The 19,831-nt window shown below is 43.2% G+C and overlaps 1 protein-coding gene across 1 annotated transcript in view; it reads right to left on the bottom strand.

Moving 5' to 3' along the window:
• Positions 1-19,831, bottom strand: part of COL4A2 (collagen type IV alpha 2 chain) — a 164,962-nt gene that overhangs the window by 143,049 nt on the left and 2,082 nt on the right. The gene's annotated exons all lie outside the window — the stretch shown is intronic.

Genomic DNA, 19,831 nt, shown 5'->3' with positions numbered 1-19,831 from the left:
CCCCAGACCCCTGCACTCACCTTCCCCGGGGCCCACTTTACAACACTTTCACGACACTCCTGGACCAGTGCAAGTCCCTTGTCTAATGTCATGTTAGGATTGCGCCCTTAATCAGTTTTACACTATATGCACGTTTACTCAGAAGTAAGCCCCACCAAGTTACACCAACATAAGTGTGCATAGAATTGCAGTCTTAACTCAGCTTGAGACACCTTGTTCATAGTAAAAATGTGACCAAATCCTATATTTTCTACTTCTGAAATAATATTTTCAAGGGCTTGTAATACTCAATGAACTTAACAGGATAATGAGGCTTTAGTATTTACTGAAATCCACTCCCATATAGTATTAACATTTTCTTTATTAGAGTAAATGCAACCCAAGCGTTCTATTTTATAAGTGTCAGAATATTTCAATTTATAGTTTTTACATTTACAATTACTTTTGGAAGTGTGTACAGTTTAACATGCCATAACACACATTGAGGTCGCCTTGAGTGCACTTAGCGGGGTAGAAAGGCAGGGTATAAATTCTATAAATATAAAAATATATTAAGGCAAATGAAGTTAATAAAAATCCTAGAATGCATAATTAATTTTTCAAGTGATGTCATGGCTGAAAGTGACATTATCAAGCAAATTAAAATAAATAACTATAATAATTGAATTAAGGAAAAATAAATAATTAAATCGGGGAAGCCACCCCAATTCACCAAGTGAATTTTCTCTGTAGCCTACCTGTAATAACGACCCCCTCACAAAAAAATCAATGAGATTTTCAGCTCTACCCAATGCCCACTTCAATTTAAGTTCTTATATTTCAAGCATATTATCAGGACCCACCTAACTTTACAAGTCTAAAATAAAAAATATTCACCTTACCGTCTCAAGCCTCTGTTTAATTCTTTTTATTGTGGGAGGGCTGCCTTTTGGAGCATTTGTTGAGCTCCAGTTCCATCAGGTTGGAACCATTCTGGTGGCCTCGCATTCCCCTTTGCCTGACGTGACCATGAGCCAAGGCACATTTGCTTACTCACAAGTAAAAACACAAATGGCTCAGTTTCACTTTCCATAGGACTCCATGCATGTTTCATTTTCTGGTTTTTCAGCCATAACTTTTGATAGAACGGAGATATTTCACTCCAGTTTTTTCCTTGCATTCTGCTATAAATTTCGCATCCAATGATATATAGCATGACAGTATTATTGCTAACCACTGTGATTTTAACAATTTTGGTCACGTGCGATGTCACCCCCCCAAGGCTGGTACCTATGGTGGATCATCCCACGCCCCGCCCCATGCTAGCTACGCCACTGAAAGACACAATCTCCCTCTCTCTGGCTTGAGAGAGATGCAGAATCCCGTCTTCTCTGCACAGACATGTGGGAATGGGAAGGAACAGAGAGGGAAATGCCCACTGTTTCTTATCTAATGAAATCTCAGCTGAATGACAAAAATCCCCACCTCTCTTTCAAATGATTCATGCTTGCTGGAAGGAGAGGTTAAGATCTTTTTTCACCTGCAGGAAGTTTTGGACAAAAACAGAAAGAGTGGAGGAAATCTTATTTCTTGCTTTTTTCAAGCTTTCTGTGAGAGAAGATGACATCTCTCCCTCTAGTAAGATGAGAGAGAGAGGAGAGGTCTTGCCTCACTTATACAGAGGATTGGATAAGGACAGGAACGGCAGGGGCAATACCTGCTGTTTTGTTTCTTCTTAAACTGTTGCACAAGTGTGAGACTGTCCGAATTGTAATGAAGAACATTACAGGAGAGAAAGTTCCAAAACCCGGCATGATGACACAAAAGGCCTGACCAGGTGTCCTCCTGCCTAGTCCTGCCTAAGCAGGGGGACCTGGGGCAGGATCGCTAGGGAAAACAGAAGGAAGTGGGTAGTTTTATATAAAGACAGTGGATATTTTTCAACTCCAGATTAAACAGCAGGAGTTAAATACACCCTTGTGCCCGTTCTTTTGTGCTCAAGGATAGGAGATTAGAAGCACTAGCCTTCAGTTAGCAGCAAGTTATAGTTGCTTTTCAACCAATGCAGTAGTAAATTATACTTTGCACTCTAGCCAGGATCCAAGCTATGGTGTGATAGTAGGTAAGAATACTGGTTTGAGGGCAAACTATGGTGTGTGCAAATCATCGTTTGCTCACTCAAAATTTCTCCTCTCCTCCTGTCTTTAGGAAGGAGAATCATGTTAACTTGAGGCTCGCCATTGCTTGGTCTCGAAACTAGACAATTCATCATTATGTCTGAACAGATTCTGAGAGACCATAGGTTACCAAAGTCACATAATGGGTTCAGGGAAGAGGAAAGCTGTTGAACCAGGTTTTAAAACAACAGGTGAATGAATATAGCCATCAGTTATAATATAAATATCTGTACTATAATATCAGTCATTCTAATGGAATCACATCATTACTCTACAACAGCCATTTTCAACCACTGTGCCAAGTGGTCCTCAGGTGTGCCACAGGAATTTGGGAGAAGGTCATTTATTAAGAGGGCCAATGGGAGATGTGAGCCCCCACTGGCAGCATGGTGTGGCTTGTCAGTTGTCAAAAACCTAATGGTGTGCCTTGACCATTTTAGTGCCTTGTTAGTGTGCCATGAGATGAAAAAGGTTGAAAATCACTGCTCTACAACATCAAATTCCTTCTGTTCTCAGAACAAATGGCATTTTCTAGCCAACACGATACAGGAATCTGGATTAGATGTGCCCTTGGCTGATCCAGCAAGACTCTTACGATGCCTAAATACTGATTTTCAAAATCAGTATGAATAGGTTCATATGTGTTAAGCCAGGCGTTCCCAAACCCTGGCCCGGGGGCTACTTGTGGCCCTTGAGGACTCCCAATCCGGCCCACGGGGAGCCTCCAGTTTCCAATGAGCCTCTGCCCCTCCAGAGACTTGCTGGAGCCTGCACTGGCTGACGCAACTGCTCTCAGCATAAGGCAACTGTTGGAACTCTTGAGTGAAGTGTGGGATAAGGGCTCTCTCCATTGCTTATTGTTTCACATCTGTGATGCAGCAACGGCAGCGAAGGAAAGGCCGGTCTTGCTTTGTGCAAGACCTTTTATAGGCCTTGAGCTATTGCAAGACCTTCATTCATATCTTCATTATATAACTTCCATATCTAATATAGTCATTTATATAAATTTATGTAAATTTATTCAAATTTGAAATGTAAATTAATTCTTTTTTCCCCTGGTGATGATGTGGCCCTCCTGCCAAAAAATTTGGACACCCTGGTGTTAAGCCAAGGACAATGGTCTCTTCTATAAATGGTTTTAGTAAGAATTAGACATGAACTTATTTTTCTCATTGAGATCTGTAGAACAACTTTTTTATTATTTATTTATCACATTTTTATACCACCCTTCCTCCAAAGAGCTCAGGGCGGTGTACACAGCTGCTCCTCTCCTTTCGTCCTCACAACAGCCCTGTGGGGTAGGTGAGGCTGAGAGAAAGTGACTGGCCCAAGGTCACCCAGGAAGCTTCAGGCGTAGGGGGGATTTGAACCTGGGTCTTCAAGGTCTGAGTCTATCTCCCAAACAACTACATCACCCTGACTCTCTTATCTACTTTCCAAACTTACCAGGGATCATGGGCCCCTTCATTCACAGTGGCCTCTTCCCAGTTCTGTCAGGTGCTGCCGTCTTGGATCATGCAATTCTCAGGAGTTTTTGCGAAAATCGTGTGAAATCTCATGTGATCCAAAATGGCGGTGCCCAGGAGACCCGGAAGAAGAGGCCAGTGGGACAACTCATAGCACCCCTTGAGTTTGCTGTGGTGCCCTCAGGCACCACGGTGCACAGTTTTGGTAACCTCAGCTTTAGCAGATTAACAAAATTACATCTAGTTGAAAGTTATTGAATTTGTTGTGACTACTATAGTGAGAGAGAAGACATGAAATCCAATTTCATAGCTACACAGTGTCATTCAGTTTGATGTGCAATGTGATCTATACATGAACATGTTGTTTAACTCGCATAATTATTTTAATGTTCTTCAACCTTTTAAATGATTGTTAATGTTACTGATGATCAGGTGATGAGTCTTCTGACTCCCCCCACATTTAGGGATGTGATTACACATGGCCAAAGCATTCACAGAGATATTTACCTTATAACCCCCCCCCCCCAGTCAATTCACAGTTTTACAGAACAACCATAATGTGAAAAGTGATTCAAGGAATCTTCTTTCTTAACAGTTAAACACAACTGGAAAAATATCCCATGGAGATAAGTTTGTAAACAAAGATTTATGCCCAGTGATTCATTTTGGCCCTTTTAACCATTAAATTATAAGAAAACAAAGAAAACAAACACCAAGACAAAATATTTCACAGATTAAACACAGGAATGATGTATTTATTTGCCACGAAGAATTCAGCTTTGCATTCATCTATATTGCTCAGCTAAATTTCTTGAATGATGCAGAATGGGTTATTTAATGTTGGAAGGATCCCCAGTGACCTAGGGCCCGATCCTATCCAACTTTCTAGTGCCGGTGCTGCAGCAATGCAGTCTCAAGGAAGGGAAACAAACATTCCCTTACCTGGAGGAGAACTCTCTGATTGTTCTCCTACCACAGAATGCAATGCCTACCATTGGCACAGCTGCACCAGTGCTGGAAAGCTGGATAGGATTTGGCCCTCAGTCATTGTTTATGAACAGAAATGCTTCTTGCCTCTTTAGCCTATTGTTTTTAAAGATGAATAAACATTATCTTTGGACAACAGCAGTCACTGCATACCAAAATGCTCTTATCAAAGTAAAAACAACTAACATACTGCGATTATAAACAGCCACATAGTGCACTTCCTTTGGCTGATTTAAACTATGTCATCTGGTCTGTTGTTCACATCCTCTCTCATTATACTCCTAATTTATTTTTCACATGTTTATACTTTCCTTCTTCAAAGGAGCTCTGGATGGTGTACATAGTCCCTTGCCTTCTTTTATTCTCACAACAACCCTGTGAGGGAGTTTAGGCTGAGATGTGGTGACTGGCCCAAGGTCACCCAGCAAGCTTCATGGCCAAGCAAAGATTTTCCAGGTCTAATATCAACTCCTGAACCACTACACCATCCTAGCTCTCTTATGTGTTCAAAGATTCTAGTTGGAACGAAGCTGGATCTCTAAGGATCATTAAAAGATCTCTAAGGATCATTAAAAAATTTAATACTTCTCTAAAATGCTGCTAAGCACCCATGGATGTTGAAAAAGTGATTGGGGTGGATGGGTTTGTATATTCCACCTACACACACACCCTTTCCCTTGTCCACTTTGACTGCTACCACCCACTCACAGGTGGTCTGTGCACTCTCAATCAAGCACAACCCTTGGTACCCTTCTCCCAGCTAGGGAAGCTGGCGTGTGGTGGGTTGAAAGGCCAACCAGTTCCCAAAGGGAAGCTGGATTTCTGTGGTGCTCATGAAAACATCAGAGTAGATGGACAGTGTTTGTGTGAAAATATGACACAGCTGTCCTTAAGTTGGGATGTCTATAAAATAAATATTGTAAATTGGGAGACTAGCTGTATCTGGTTCTGTTTGAAAGCTATGGTTGGATGGATGTGAGCTAGCAAACAAACTGCATCCAGAAAAGATAGAAATCATGCTGGCATGCAAACCCACTACTCTTGGTTGTACAGATTTATCTATTTTTTTCAATAGATAAGAAAAAGAGCAGATCTATGCTCTTGAGTTATGCTGCTTTTTGAGAAATACCTGGAAGCTGTAGTAAACATAACCCTTCATCAATTGATTATATCTGAACAGGAGGGATTCTGTCAGTGTCATGCACACTCTTATACATTCCAAGACTGTTTATGGTAATGTGCTTGATGCAGGACTGCAGTTGAATATGTCATTTCTTGCTGTTATCCTTAGTGTTAGCTCAACTTTGATTTTAAAAAGTTCTATACTGTTGGTTGAAAAATAAGTCTCATCCCTTTTGGACATATTTGTAATCATTTTAGAATGATCACAAAAGCTCTTTTGAAAGGCTGCGTCAAATGGAATTTTCTGTTCATCACAGGAAGTCTTCATTAATCATGAATTCCACAAACATGCACCAGAAATACATTTCCCTACACAAAGAAATCTTAGGGTCAAACTGCATGTCACAGGAAGCGCATACTTCGTACTTCTGCTTGCATTTTCACAATAAATACCTAGCCAAATTGAGTGCTTCCCCATAGTTTGTGACTGTCCCCCAACACGGTCCTGATCCAGAATGGTTCCCCAGCAGAAGATATTTGTTACATGGGCTATTTAGTACCCATTGGTACCAATGGAAGCATTTTTCCCCTTTGACATATAGCAGGCAAGGGGACCCGAGAATCATGGGAAGAGAGTAGAGCATGTCTCCCTCCTCCACTACAGACCTGGGTGGCCTGTTGTGAAAAAAGCCAACAGCTCTAAGCATGCATTTCCTGTAACGTGTGCATTACCAAAAATAAAGCCAGTAATATCTTTCTCAACGAGTCTTGAGTGGCTGTGGGCAGAATCTATGGAAAGTTGTTCTAGGAAATAAAATTCTCAGGATTTCCTGAACAGGAAGTCAATTCTCCGATGATGATCCGATGAACGCAGACCCCCAAAAACACCCAGGAAGGAAGTCCCTCCAAACAGACAAATATATTGAGCCCCAAAGAAAGCAAAACTCGCAAGCAAGAACATGCCTTGGCTCATGGTATGGTCAGGTAAAGAGGGATGTGAGGCCGCCAGAATTGTCCCAGTCTGATGAATGTGGAGCTCAACAAATACTCCAGAAGGCAGTCCGTCCCGTCCCCCCCATAAAAAGAATATAACAGGGGCTTCAGCTGGTAAGATGAACTTTTTCTATTTTAGACTTGTAAAGCCAGGTGGGTCCTGATAGTGATATGCTTGAAATATAAGAACTTAAATTGAACTGGGCACTGTGTAGGGTTGAAAATCTCAGATATTTTTTTGGGAGGGTATTATTGCAGGCAGGTCACTTGGTGGAACAGGGTTATCTTCCTCTTATTTAATGATTTGCTTTTCTTTAATTAACTATTTATAATTATTTGTTTTAATTTCCTTGATGATGTCACTTCCAGTCGTGATATCACCTGAATAATTAATTAATTATGTCATACGGGATGACAAACATTTATGGGCCTTGAGTGTCAAATGACCTAGCTACGCCACTGGCAATGAATCAGCGGGTGCTATTTATCAATTTGTCAGGACTGATATCAACCTGGGCATGCTTTATAATATGGGTGGTGTAGTGGTTTGGGAGGTGGACTTAGACCTGGATGATCCAGGTTCAAATCCCCCCTCAGCCACAAAGCTTCCTGGGTGACCTTGGGCCAGTCACTTTCTCTCAGCCTCACCTACCTCACAGGGTTGTTGTGAGGACAAGAAAGAGGGGAGGAGCAGCTGTGTAAACCGCCCTTAGCTCTTTGGAGGAAGGGCGGTATAAAAATGTGAAAAATAAATAAATAATATTATATATATTATTGTGTTCCAAGCTGCCTCCCAAAATTGCTACTCTCTCCAACTAAATTGTTTTGGTATAAATGGCAGTGATTCGCAGTTTGATTTCAAGCCAGAAAGGAAAACACTATGTAATCTCTCATTTTTGTCCTAAAGGTATATAATGTATCTAAGCACATTCAATGTGAAATTCCCAGACAGCTGTGCTTTAATGATACTTTTTCCTCCAGCACAGACAGCTGACTCCAGCAAACTCTGGGAATACATGGGCTCAGGAAGCTACATGACCCCAGTGGTCATGCAGTAACAAGCTGGAGTGACAGTTCCTAGCCAAACATTCTCCCAATCCCACAGATGGCTTGAGTTTTGTGGGAATGAGAAACCAGGTGAGTGGGGTGTCCCAGAACAGTGCCATATGACAAAACAGCATCAGATTATTTAAGAAACAAGTAGCCAAAAGCTCAAAAGGAATATCCTGAAGGACTGTCAGAACCCAATTTAAAGTTCATGACGGAAACCTGTATACAGGTCTGAGCAAGGAAGACACCTCCCCCCCAAAAGATGAATATGCTGAGGCCCCCCCTACACCCTCCAAGCCATAGCAGCCCAGCATGCTATTAAGCACTGCTACTTGTCTTTTAAGGCCAGCCTGAAGAAATTCCAAAATATCATCAAATTGATTGCTGCTTTGAGGCCTTCCAGAGTCCATGCATCATGACATACAGGCCCACCAAATCATGTTGTAAATCGTACTGGTGGAAAACCTTCTGGGCAACAAGACACCAGAGTTGTCTAGATCCGCCAGACAGATCTATTGATCTCTGTACGGTTCACTGGGAGCGCTCTCAATGAGGATGGAATACTGGAGCTCTGCATTGTTGACCGATGTCCAGCTGAGCCAATCTGTAATCAAACTGGTTGCTCCTGCAAGATGTTCCACTGACCCCCAGAGGAGATTATCTTACACCAGTGGTTCCCAAACTGTGGATTGTGGTCTGATTTTTGGTGGGTTTACCAATTGATGATGGAAAGATCAGACAACTAAATGCCTCGAGCCCTGAGGCTATTGAAAAATAAGATACAGTAGCAGCTGATTACCCTGCAAAGAGCTCAGCTCCTGCAGTTTGCAAGCATGTGTAAATATAGGGAAATGTTTTAGGATCTTTTTTCTTTTTATTATTACTTATAAACTATAATTTTATAAGATATCTTTTTTTATAAGATATAAAATATATCTAATTTTATAAGACATATATCTTAATATGTCTATTAAGAATACTAAAAGTAGACTCCGTACAAGGAAAAAATTTTGGGTCAAACCCAGCAAACAATGTCTTGGCAGATAGCCACAGGAAATACTGCAGGCTTCCCATGCTCTGCAACCCCAGTGCCCCATCTCTGAAAAGGAATTAGATATTCTATTCTGCACACTTCTTGATTTACGGCTCAGATAAGTGGAACAAGGAAGCTCCAACAGGCAAACTGCTGCCACAAAAGAGATTAAAATAAATTACTGCATACTAAACTTAGGATTTGCCTAAGGGGGAAAAAACTGCCACATATTGCTGTATTGAATTATAAACTTGCTAAACTGCTGAGCAAATCTGGATGATGGCCAAAAAAATGACACATTCCATAGACCTCTATGATTGAAATGCCACAATTTTTTTCCCACTTCAGAAGAACAGCTGTGATAGTTACAGGGTCAATCCAGACCAGGGCTGAAACATTATGAGGCTAATATGTTGCCTCATGCTGATGCCCCAACTTCAATTCCCCCATCAAGCTATTTTTCCCCATTAGGGAAAATTTGTGGCTATGTTGCAGTTCTCCCAGACAAGGGATCCCCAAACCCCGGCCCGGGGGCTACTTGCAGCCCTCAAGCACTCCCAATCTGGCCCACGTGGAGCCCCCAGTCTCCAATGAGCCTCTGGTCCTCCGGAGACTTGCTGGAGCCCATGCTGGCCCAACATAACTGCTCTCAACATGAGAGTGACTATTCAATATCTCATGTGAGCTGTTGGATGAGGACTCTCCCCACTGCTTGCTGTTTCACGCCTATGATGCAGCTGTGGCAGCAAAGGAAAGGCTGACCTTGTTTTGTGCAAGGCCTTTAATTGGCCTTGAGCTACTGCAAGACCTTCATTCATTCACATAAATTCCATCTCTAATGTATTCACATATGTAAACTTATGTAAATTTATTCAAATCTGAAATGTAAACTATTTTTTCCACAGCCCCTGACAGAGTGTCAGAGAGATGATGTGGCCCTCCTACCAAAAAGTTTAAACACCCCTGATCTAGTCCATATTTTATTAGCGTGCTAAACAAGATGCAATGGAAACATTGCTATGATATCACCATCCCTCCATCTATCTAGAAAGGATTCTGCTGCCTGGCCTGGAGAGCCTTCTACTATTGCTTCAGTATGGCTTGGAAAGCTTAGGGCAGCGGTTCTCAAACTGTGGGTTGGGATCTACTAGGTGGGTCACAAGCCAATTTCAGTTGGGTCACCATTCAGTTCAATATTTTATTTTTAATTTATTATGTAGATTTGATGCTCCCATGGTATGTGACTGCATTTGGGGAAATGTTACAGACCTGTACTTTTAACAAGCTACTATGTATATTTTACTCCTGGATAAGTGTGGGTAGGATTGTAGCCTAGGATTGTTAAAAAATTTCCTGCTTGATGATGTCACTTCCAGTCACGACATCACTTCCAGTGGGTCCTGACAAATTCTCATTCTAAAAAGTGGTCCTGGTGCTAAATGTGTGAGAACCACTGGCTTAGGGGGATATATTGTGCCTGTTTCTACCTCCTTTCCTCAGGCTACTGTCTTCTTTTGCGGCTATGGAGAAAGAGTCCTCAGCCTTTCATCCTACTGCTGCCTCCTTACTAGCACAAACTGAACCATTTACCGTATTTTTCACTCCATAAGACGCACTTCCCCCCCAAAAAAAAGTGGGGAGAAAAGTGTGTGTGTCTTATGGAGCGAATACTGCAAAAAAAAAAAAAAACCTCTGTCCCCGGCCCCGCCCCTTGCCCACTCTGCTCGCCTTCCCAGGAAAGTGTGGGTGGGATAGGAGTCTTGCTGAGCAAGCCCTCCTATCCTGAGCCCTGAGCCCTACCCTGAGCCCTTACTCAGAAGTAAGTCTCAGCGTCACTGGGGCTCACTCCCAGGAAAGCGTGGGTGGGGTGGCAGTCTTGCTGAGCAAGCCCCTAGAGCAGGGGTGCTCATTATGTCGATTGAGAGCTACCAGTCGATCTTCAGGCGAAATGAGTCAATCGCAGGCTTCTCTCCCATCCAAGCATCCCTAGGAGTGAGCCCCTGGCAGGCTTGTGAGCCCAGGGAGGGAGCCCAGGGAGTGAGTCCAGGGAGCCCAGGGAGTGAGCACCTGACGGTTCTGTGTGGTTCTGTGTGCAAGGGGTTTTGCACTGGTCTTGCTGTGATGTCTATACAGAGATCTTCCCTCCCCCACACCTTTCCCCTGCTTTTGCACTGGTATGTATGGAGATCTGCGCCCCCCCCCCCCACTTCCATCTGTTGGTTCTGTGTGCAAGGGGTTTTGCACTGGTCTTGCTGTGATGTCTATACAGAGATCTTCCCTTCCCCACACCTTTCCCCTGCTTTTACACTGGTATGTATGGAGATCTGCCCCCCCCCACTTCCATCTGTTGGTTCTGTGTGCAAGGGGTTTTGCACTGGTCTTGCTGTGATGTCTATACAGAGATCTTCCCTTCCCCACACCTTTCCCCTGTTTTTGCACTGGTCTGTATAGAGATCTGCTTCCCCCCCCCCCCATTGGAATCCAGGAAGATCTGGTGAGGAGGTTGATGTGGTGTCAGCAGTGGCCCCTTTAAGGGTAAGGCCTGGGCATCCAGCAGAGTGTGCTGCATAGCTGCAGCCACTGGAAGGCAATAGGGCCCTCAGGGATATAAGCAATACCAGAGGCAGAAAGGGTTTGTGGGTTTTGAAGGAGTGTAGGTAGGAGAGGAGACTGACTGGGTTTAGTGACTTTGGAATCTGACTGTGGATTGTGACTGGACTTGGATACCCTGATGGATTTGACTGACCTACCTGGAACCTGACCTTGGACTGTAATTTGGCTTATTGGCTCTGGACTCTGATTTGGCAACTCTGATTGATGGGACTGATTTACTTGGCATCTGTGGACTGGAACTGGACTCACTTTTGCTTGCTGCACTGGTGAGTTGCACAAGGGGGACTGAACAGCCTTAAGCGGGCACAAGGTCCAGTGGATTGGAATTTGGCAGAACATCATTGTAGCAGAAAGATAATGTGATCCCCTATTTGTGTGCACCTGCTTTTGTGAGCTTCATAAATTCTGACTCTAGCGATGATGAGTTCTTGGGGTTTCCAGAAAACCAGAGTACTCAAACCTTTAAGTCTCTCCATTTGTTAATGACAGTGATAATGGTTCTTAATGCCACTGTTGACTGCTGTTCACTTTACATGGTTCAAATGTTATTCTGTTATAGTTTATTAAATATTTTATTACACTATATGGTTCAGAATATTTTTTTCCTTGTTTTCCTCCTCTAAAAACTAGGTGCATCTTATGGAGCAAAAAATACGGTATATTGGGGCCTACTTTATGTGTATGTGCAGCCCCATGTAGGCTCCTGCTCCCTTTCCAGTCCAGAACTTGCCTCCTTGGTACACCTGTCTGAGCGCATATTTACGCGCTGCCTCTGCAAGGCTCAGACTGAGGGAAATTGCTTCTCTCTTGCTATTTCCTCTGTGAAACCGGAAGTTGCACAAGAGACACAATTTCCCTCAGTCTGAGCTCTGCAGAGACAGCAAGTGGACACGTTCTACCTCTGGGAAGCTCAAACAACCCTCTGGAAGAGAGGGGTGCAGAGCATCCACTTCTCTGTGGAGCAACCAGATTGTGTCAAGCCCTGCTTGATGAAGGGGATTGTGTTCCCAATCCTTGTCATTAAGCAGCGCACAACTGTATACAGCTTTTGGAGGGATTCAAAATGGATAAAAAAATATATGGCTTTGAAGATTGTATGTCTTTATTAGAGAGTCAACTTTGTCTAGAAGAAGAACATACTACTTCCAAAATGTATGTTATTTTTAAAATATGAGACAGAAGAGGAACAGGTTAAGGCAGTGGTTTCCAAATTGGGGGGTGAAGACCCAGCAGCTTGTGTAAAGGGACAGGGGAAGAGGGGGAGGTAGCAATGAGATCCCCAGGATCACAGTGCTAACGGGGGTGAAAGGGGGCTGTTTTACTGAGGGCTGCTGGCAGCTGCACGAATTGCAGGGAGCCCCCAGCAGCCCTCTCTTATGCTTAGTATGTTGAGAAAAACCAGTCACTAAGCACATCCTGGTTGCTTGGCAACTGGTTTTTCTCAACATTCTAAGTCAGCATTCTAAGCATGGGGGAGCCCTGCAACTCCTGCAGTTGCCAGCAGCCCTCAATAAGGAAAAATAGCCCCCTTTCACCCCTGTTAGTAACAAGATACTGGGGATCACATTGCTGCTCTAGCCCCTCCCCTGCAAAGACTTAGGGAGCAAATGTCTCCCTAAGTTTGAGAACCACTGGGTTTAGGACTTTATGATACAATGGGTGAGAAATGTTGGTCATGAGATATTAATGGAGCAATGGAAAAGTCTGTGGACTAAAAGACTAAAATTTACATTAAATGTAAATCTTATAGAAAATTTTTACAAAATGATGTATAGATGGTATACGACACCAGTTAAATTAGCAAAAATATACCAGGTAGATGTTGGCAAGAAGGAACATTCTATCTTATGGGGTGGACTTGTACCAAAGTGAAAAAATATTGGACTTTGAAACACCAGCAAATGCGATTGATATTGAAGGTAAATTTACAAATGAATCCAGAAAACTTTTTGTTGGGAATAATTGATATTAGATTCAGAAAGATCTTGAAATTATACTTTCATGAATGACAACTGCCACAAAAATATTGTATTCCAAGTACTAGAAGCTTTCAGAGATACCTTCAGTTGAAGAACAGTAGGTAAAGATATCGGACCTTGCTGAAATGGACAAACTTATGACAAAGTTGGGGGAATAATGCACGTTGGGGGAATAATACCAGGCAAAACTCTAACAAAAACCCTTGACTTCCGACGGGCGGACTTCCCTCAAATGAGGAGGCTGGTTAGAAGGAGGTTGAAAGGGAGGGTAAAAAGAGTCCAATCTCTCCAGAGTGCATGGAGGCTGCTTAAAACAACAGTAATAGAGGCCCAGCAGAGGTGTATACCGCAAAGAAAGAAGGGTTCCACTAAATCCAGGAGGGTGCCCACATGGCTAACCAGCCAAGTTAGAGAGGCTGTGAAGGGCAAGGAAGCTTCCTTCCGTAAATGGAAGTCTTGCCCTAATGAGGAGAATAAAAAGGAACATAAACTGTGGCAAAAGAAATGTAAGAAGGTGATATGGGAGGCCAAGCGAGACTATGAGGAACGCATGGCCAGCAACATTAAGGGGAATAATAAAAGCTTCTTCAAATATGTTAGAAGCAGGAAACCTGCCAGAGAAGCGGTTGGCCCTCTGGATGGTGAGGGAGGGAAAGGGGAGATAAAAGGAGACTTAGAGATGGCAGAGAAATTAAATGAGTTATTTGCATCTGTCTTCACGGCAGAAGACCTCGGGCAGATACCACTGCCTGAACGGCCCCTCCTAACCGAGGAGTTAAGTCAGATAGAGGTTAAAAGAGAAGATGTTTCAGACCTCATTGATAAATTAAAGATCAATAAGTCACCGGGCCCTGATGGCATCCACCCAAGGGTTATTAAGGAATTGAAGAATGAAGTTGCAGATCTCTTGACTAAGGTATGCAACTTGTCCCTCAAAACGGCCACGGTGCCAGAAGATTGGAGGATAGCAAATGTCACGTCTATTTTTAAAAAGGGAAAGACGGGGGACCCGGGAAACTATAGGCCGGTCAGCCTAACATCCATACCGGGTAAGATGGTGGAATGCCTCATCAAAGATAGGATCTCAAAACACATAGACGAATAGGCCTTGCTGAGGGAGAGTCAGCATGGCTTCTGTAAGGGTAAGTCTTGCCTCACGAACCTTATAGAATTCTTTGAAAAGGTCAACAGGCATGTGGATGCGGGAGAACCCGTGGACATTATATATCTGGACTTTCAGAAGGCATTTGACACAGTCCCTCACCAAAGGCTACTGAAAAAAACTCCACAGTCAGGGAATTAGAGGACAGGTCCTCTCATGGATTGAGAACTGGTTGGAGGCCAGGAAGCAGAGAGTGGGTGTCAATGGGCAATTTTCACAATGGAGAGAGGTGAAAAGCGGTGTGCCCCAAGGATCTGTCCTGGGACCGGTGCTTTTCAACCTCTTCATAAATGACCTGGAGACAGGGTTGAGCAGTGAAGTGGCAAAGTTTGCAGATGACACCAAACTTTTCCGAGTGGTAAAGACCAGAAGTGATTGTGAGGAGCTCCAGAAGGATCTCTCCAGACTGGCAGAATGGGCAGCAAAATGGCAGATGCGCTTCAATGTCAGTAAGTGTAAAGTCATGCACATTGGGGCAAAAAATCAAAACTTTAGATATAGGCTGATGGGTTCTGAGCTGTCTGTGACAGATCAGGAGAGAGATCTTGGGGTGGTGGTGGACAGGTCGATGAAAGTGTCGACCCAATGTGCGGCGGCAGTGAAGAAGGCCAATTCTATGCTTGGGATCATTAGGAAGGGTATTGAGAACAAAACGGCTAGTATTATAATGCCGTTGTACAAATCTATGGTAAGGCCACACCTGGAGTATTGTGTCCAGTTCTGGTCGCCGCATCTCAAAAAAGACATAGTGGAAATGGAAAAGGTGCAAGAGAGCAACTAAGATGATTACGGGGCTGGGGCACCTTCCTTATGAGGAAAGGCTAGGGCGTTTGGGCCTCTTCAGCCTAGAAAAGAGACGCTTGAGGGGGGACATGATTGAGACATACAAAATTATGCAGGGGATGGACAGAGTGGATAGGGAGATGCTCTTTACTCTCTCACATAATACCAGAACCAGGGGACATCCACTAAAATTGAGTGTTGGGCGGGTTAGGACAGACAAAAGAAAATATTTCTTTACTCAGCGCGTGGTCTCCTTGCCACAGGATGTGGTGCTGGCGTCTAACCTAGACGCCTTTAAAAGGGGATTGGACGAGTTTCTGGAGGAAAAATCCATTATGGGGTACAAGCCATGATGTGTATGCGCAACCTCCTGATTTTAGAAATGGGTTAAGTCAGAATGCCAGATGTAGGGGAGGGCACCAGGATGCAGGTCTCTTGTTATCTGGTGTGCTCCCTGGGGCATTTGGTGGGCCGCTGTGAGATACAGGAAGCTGGACTAGATGGGCCTATGGCCTGATCCAGTGGGGCTGTTCTTATGTTCTTAAAGAGAAGTCAGTAAAGACTTATATGGACAATTGGAGACCATTCATGGACTTCCTATGTGCAAAGGGGAAACTGGGTCGAATGAATTATGGATTTGATGAGTAGATAATGGATATATAGACAATTTTTTCTCTCGTACTTAAAATGCATTTTAAAATAATGAATAGACTGTTTATTCTGGCCGCTGAGCCTGGCCTCTGAGCGGCCCGCTTGGAGGCAGGCTGTGCAGCATGGCCTTTCCCAGTTTGAAGAGACCCTTGGCCAACAGTCTGAGGCAAAGAGGCGAAGAAGGAAGGCCCATAGCCAGGGAAACAGACCAGGGACAGACTGCACTTGCTCCCAGTGTGGAAGGGATTGTCACTCCTGAATTGGCCTTTTCAGCCACACTAGACGCTGTTCCAGAATCACCTTTCAGAGCGCGATACCATAGTCTTTCGAGACTGAAGGTTGCCAACAGACTGTTTAATAAAGAAATCTAGAACTCCACACTTGCCACACAACTTTCAATATCTATTTTTTTAATTTTCATTTTTATTTTTATTATTACTATTTTTTATTTCTAATTTTTTGAGTTTGCACTTGTTTGTTGGTATTTTAAAATAAAATTATAATAAAACTTAATAAAAAGCTCAGAACTTTTTCTACTTTAAATGTATATATTCTTCTGTCATTTACAGGTGTGCGGCATGATGATCTTAGTCGCTCTCTTTTGCACCTTTTCCATTTCCACTATGTCTTTTTGAGATGCGGTGACCAGAACTGGACACAATACTCCAGGTGTGGCCTTACCATAGATTTGTACAATGGCATTATAATATTAGCTGTTTTGTTCTCAATACCTTTTCTAATGATCCCAAGCATAGAATTGGCCTTCTTCACTGCCGCCATGCATTGAGTCGACACTTTCATCGACCTGTCTACCACCACCCCAAGATCTCTCTCTGCAAACTTTGCCACCCCACTGCTCAACCCTGTCTCCAGGTCACTTATGAAGAGGTTGAAGAGCACTAGTCCCAGGACAGATCCTTGGGGCACACCGCTTTTCACTTCTCTCCATTATGAAAATTGCCCATTGACACCCACTCTCTGTTTCCTGCTCTTCAACCAGTTCTCAATCCATGAGAGGACCTGCCCTCTAATTCCCTGACTACCGAGATTTTTTAGTAGCATTTGGTGAGGGACTGTGTCAAACGCCTTCAGAAAGCACAGATATATAATGTCCACGGGTTCTCCCGCATCCACATGCCTATTGACCTTTTCAGAGAATTCTATAAGGTTCGCAAGGCAAGACTTACCCTTACAGAAGCCATGCTGATTCTCTCTCAGCAAGGCTTGTTCGTCTATGTGTTTTGAGATTCTATCTTTGATGAGGCATTCCACCATCTTACCCGGTATGGATGTTAGGCTGACCGGCCTATAGTTTCCCGGGTCCCCCCTCTTTCCCTTTTTAAAGATAGGCGTGACATTTGCTATCCTCCAATCTTCTGGCAAGAGTGGCCATTTTGAGGGACAAGCTGCATATCTTAGTTGATCAGCAACTTCATTCTTCAATTCCTTAATAACTCTTGGGTAGATGCCATCAGGGCCCAGTGACTTATTGATCTTTAATTTATCAATGAGGTCTGAAACATCTTCTCTTTTAACCTCTATCTGACTTAATTGCTCGGTCAGGAGGGCCGTTCGGGCGGCGGTATCTGCCCGAGGTCTTCTGCCGTGAAGACAGATGCAAAGAACTCATTTAATTTCTCTGCCAACTCCAAGTCTCCTTTTATCTCCCCTTTCCCTCCCTCGCCATCCAGAGGACCAACCGCTTCTCTGGCGGGTTTCCTGCTTCTAACATATTTGAAGAAGCTTTTATTATTCCCCTTAATGTTGCTGGCCATGCTTTCCTCATAGTCTCACTTGGCCTCCCGTATCACCTTCTTACATTTCTTTTGCCACAGTTTATGTTCCTTTTTATTCTCCTCATTAGGGCAAGACTTCCATTTACGGAAGGAAGCTTCCTTGTCCTTTACAGCCTCTCTAACTTGGCTTGTTAGCCATGCGGGCACCCTCCTGGATTTAGAGGAACCCTTCTTTCTTTGCAGTATACGCCTCTGCTGGGATACGTTTTCTGATCCCGTTGTTATGCAATTAGATCATTAGTGAACATTCAGTCCAATCTATTGCCTTTGTTGTGTAAACAGACACTGCCTGCCAGACACTACTTGACTGCACAGGCTACTAGAGATAGATTGCCTCTTCTTTGCATTAGTAGTAGGCAACCTTCAGTCTTGAAAGACTATAGTATCGCACTCTGAATGGTGGTTCCGGAATAGCATCTAGTGTGGCTGAAAAGGCCAATTCGGGAGTGACAATCCCTTCCACACTGGAAGCAAGTGCAGACTGTCCCTGGTCTGTCTCCCTGGCTATGGGCCTTCCTTCTTTGCATGCTTGTATATTAAAAGCTCTTCACTTTCTCATCTCTACACCTGATTAAAAGCTTATGCACCTATTTTCTTCTTTCACTTTTCCTTCAGTGATTTTTTTCACATCACTTCTTATGTTCACAAATGAAATTGGAAAGATCAGGACAATTTTTCTTTTTTGGAGTAAGGAGGATATATTCCTCATAGCAGACTCTGGCAATACAGCTACTAAAGCAATGCTTCCTGTCTCTTCTACATTGAGACAAGCCATAGCTAAAAATCTATTCAATTAAAGACACAGCAGAATGCTAACCAAATACAACTAGAAAATGAATTGCACTGCACAACAGTACTGCAACCAGGAATCAACTGGATACTAACACAGAAAGGAAGGGGTTATCATCAGAACTTTAAGTATCTATATCAGTACTGGATATCAGGAATAAATTCTTGATGTTAAGCTAAGTTTGGCAGTGGAACAGATTGCCAAGGGAGGGGGTGGATTCTGCCTCACTGGAGTTATTCAAGCACTGGCTTCACAGACAAAGTGATTTTCAACCACTGTGCCGCAAATGGTCTGCAGGTGTGCCGTGGAAGTTTGGGGTGGGTCATTTATTAATTAGTAAGGCCATTGTGAGCCCCCAGTCAACAGTATGGTGTGCCTTGGCAGTTGGCACAAAACTGATTATGTGCCTTGACAATTTTAGTGCCTTCTCAGTATGCCATGAGATGAGAAAGATTGAAAAAACACTGTTCTTGGAGGATTTCCTGCTACAGGGAGGGGCGTAAACTAGATGACATTATAGATTCCTTCCAACTCTACGATTCTATAAATATGTGTCTAGAAAGAAACTCTTCCATGTTCCCTTTGTAGAACCCAGGAAACCTAATGAAAAATGTTATGAGTAAATCCCCCCCCCCATTTTATTTTTCCCAGGTTCTACTACTTTGATATCAAGAAACATTTCACAGGCCTTTATATATGGATGCCAGCATGCAAGATGAACTGTTCTCCCAAAGAACACAGGCTTACAGGCCTTATTTCCACTTTGGTCAAGCCTCAGACTCTTGGTTGTTTACATTCTTTCCCCCTCCCCTTAACAGTTACACATCTTGAAAGAAAGAGGTAATCTAGCTAAAGGCAATTTAGTAGTTCTGTCATGTATCTTTGTAATCCTTGTCATTGTATCTACAGCTTGCGTTTGCTTTTCTGAATGCAATTCCACTAACTTTGTGTGTACCTCATTTTAAGTTGCTAGACATCATCTGGCACCAGGGTGCTAATCTGTATTTTAGCTGACACTGCTAGCCCTGCTTATCTACATCCTCCTTGTTTAAGAGGAATTCCCTCATTCATACACAATTTACCTATCGACACAGTAAAAGAAAAACACCCCAAGTTACCTCAGAGCAGCATTCCCCTTATATCAGAGCTGGAAAGTGGGTTAGGATTGCACCCTAAGAGATATTGAGGAATCCTTGAAAACACATCTTGCTTCTTTTCACCCTCTTAGGGATCAAATTTCAAAAATCCCT

This window comes from Tiliqua scincoides, chromosome 1 (assembly GCF_035046505.1).
Source record: "Tiliqua scincoides isolate rTilSci1 chromosome 1, rTilSci1.hap2, whole genome shotgun sequence".
Taxonomy (NCBI): domain Eukaryota; kingdom Metazoa; phylum Chordata; class Lepidosauria; order Squamata; family Scincidae; genus Tiliqua; species Tiliqua scincoides.
The sequence above is the reverse complement of the archived record's forward strand: the minus strand, read 5'-3'. Positions and strand labels throughout refer to the sequence as shown.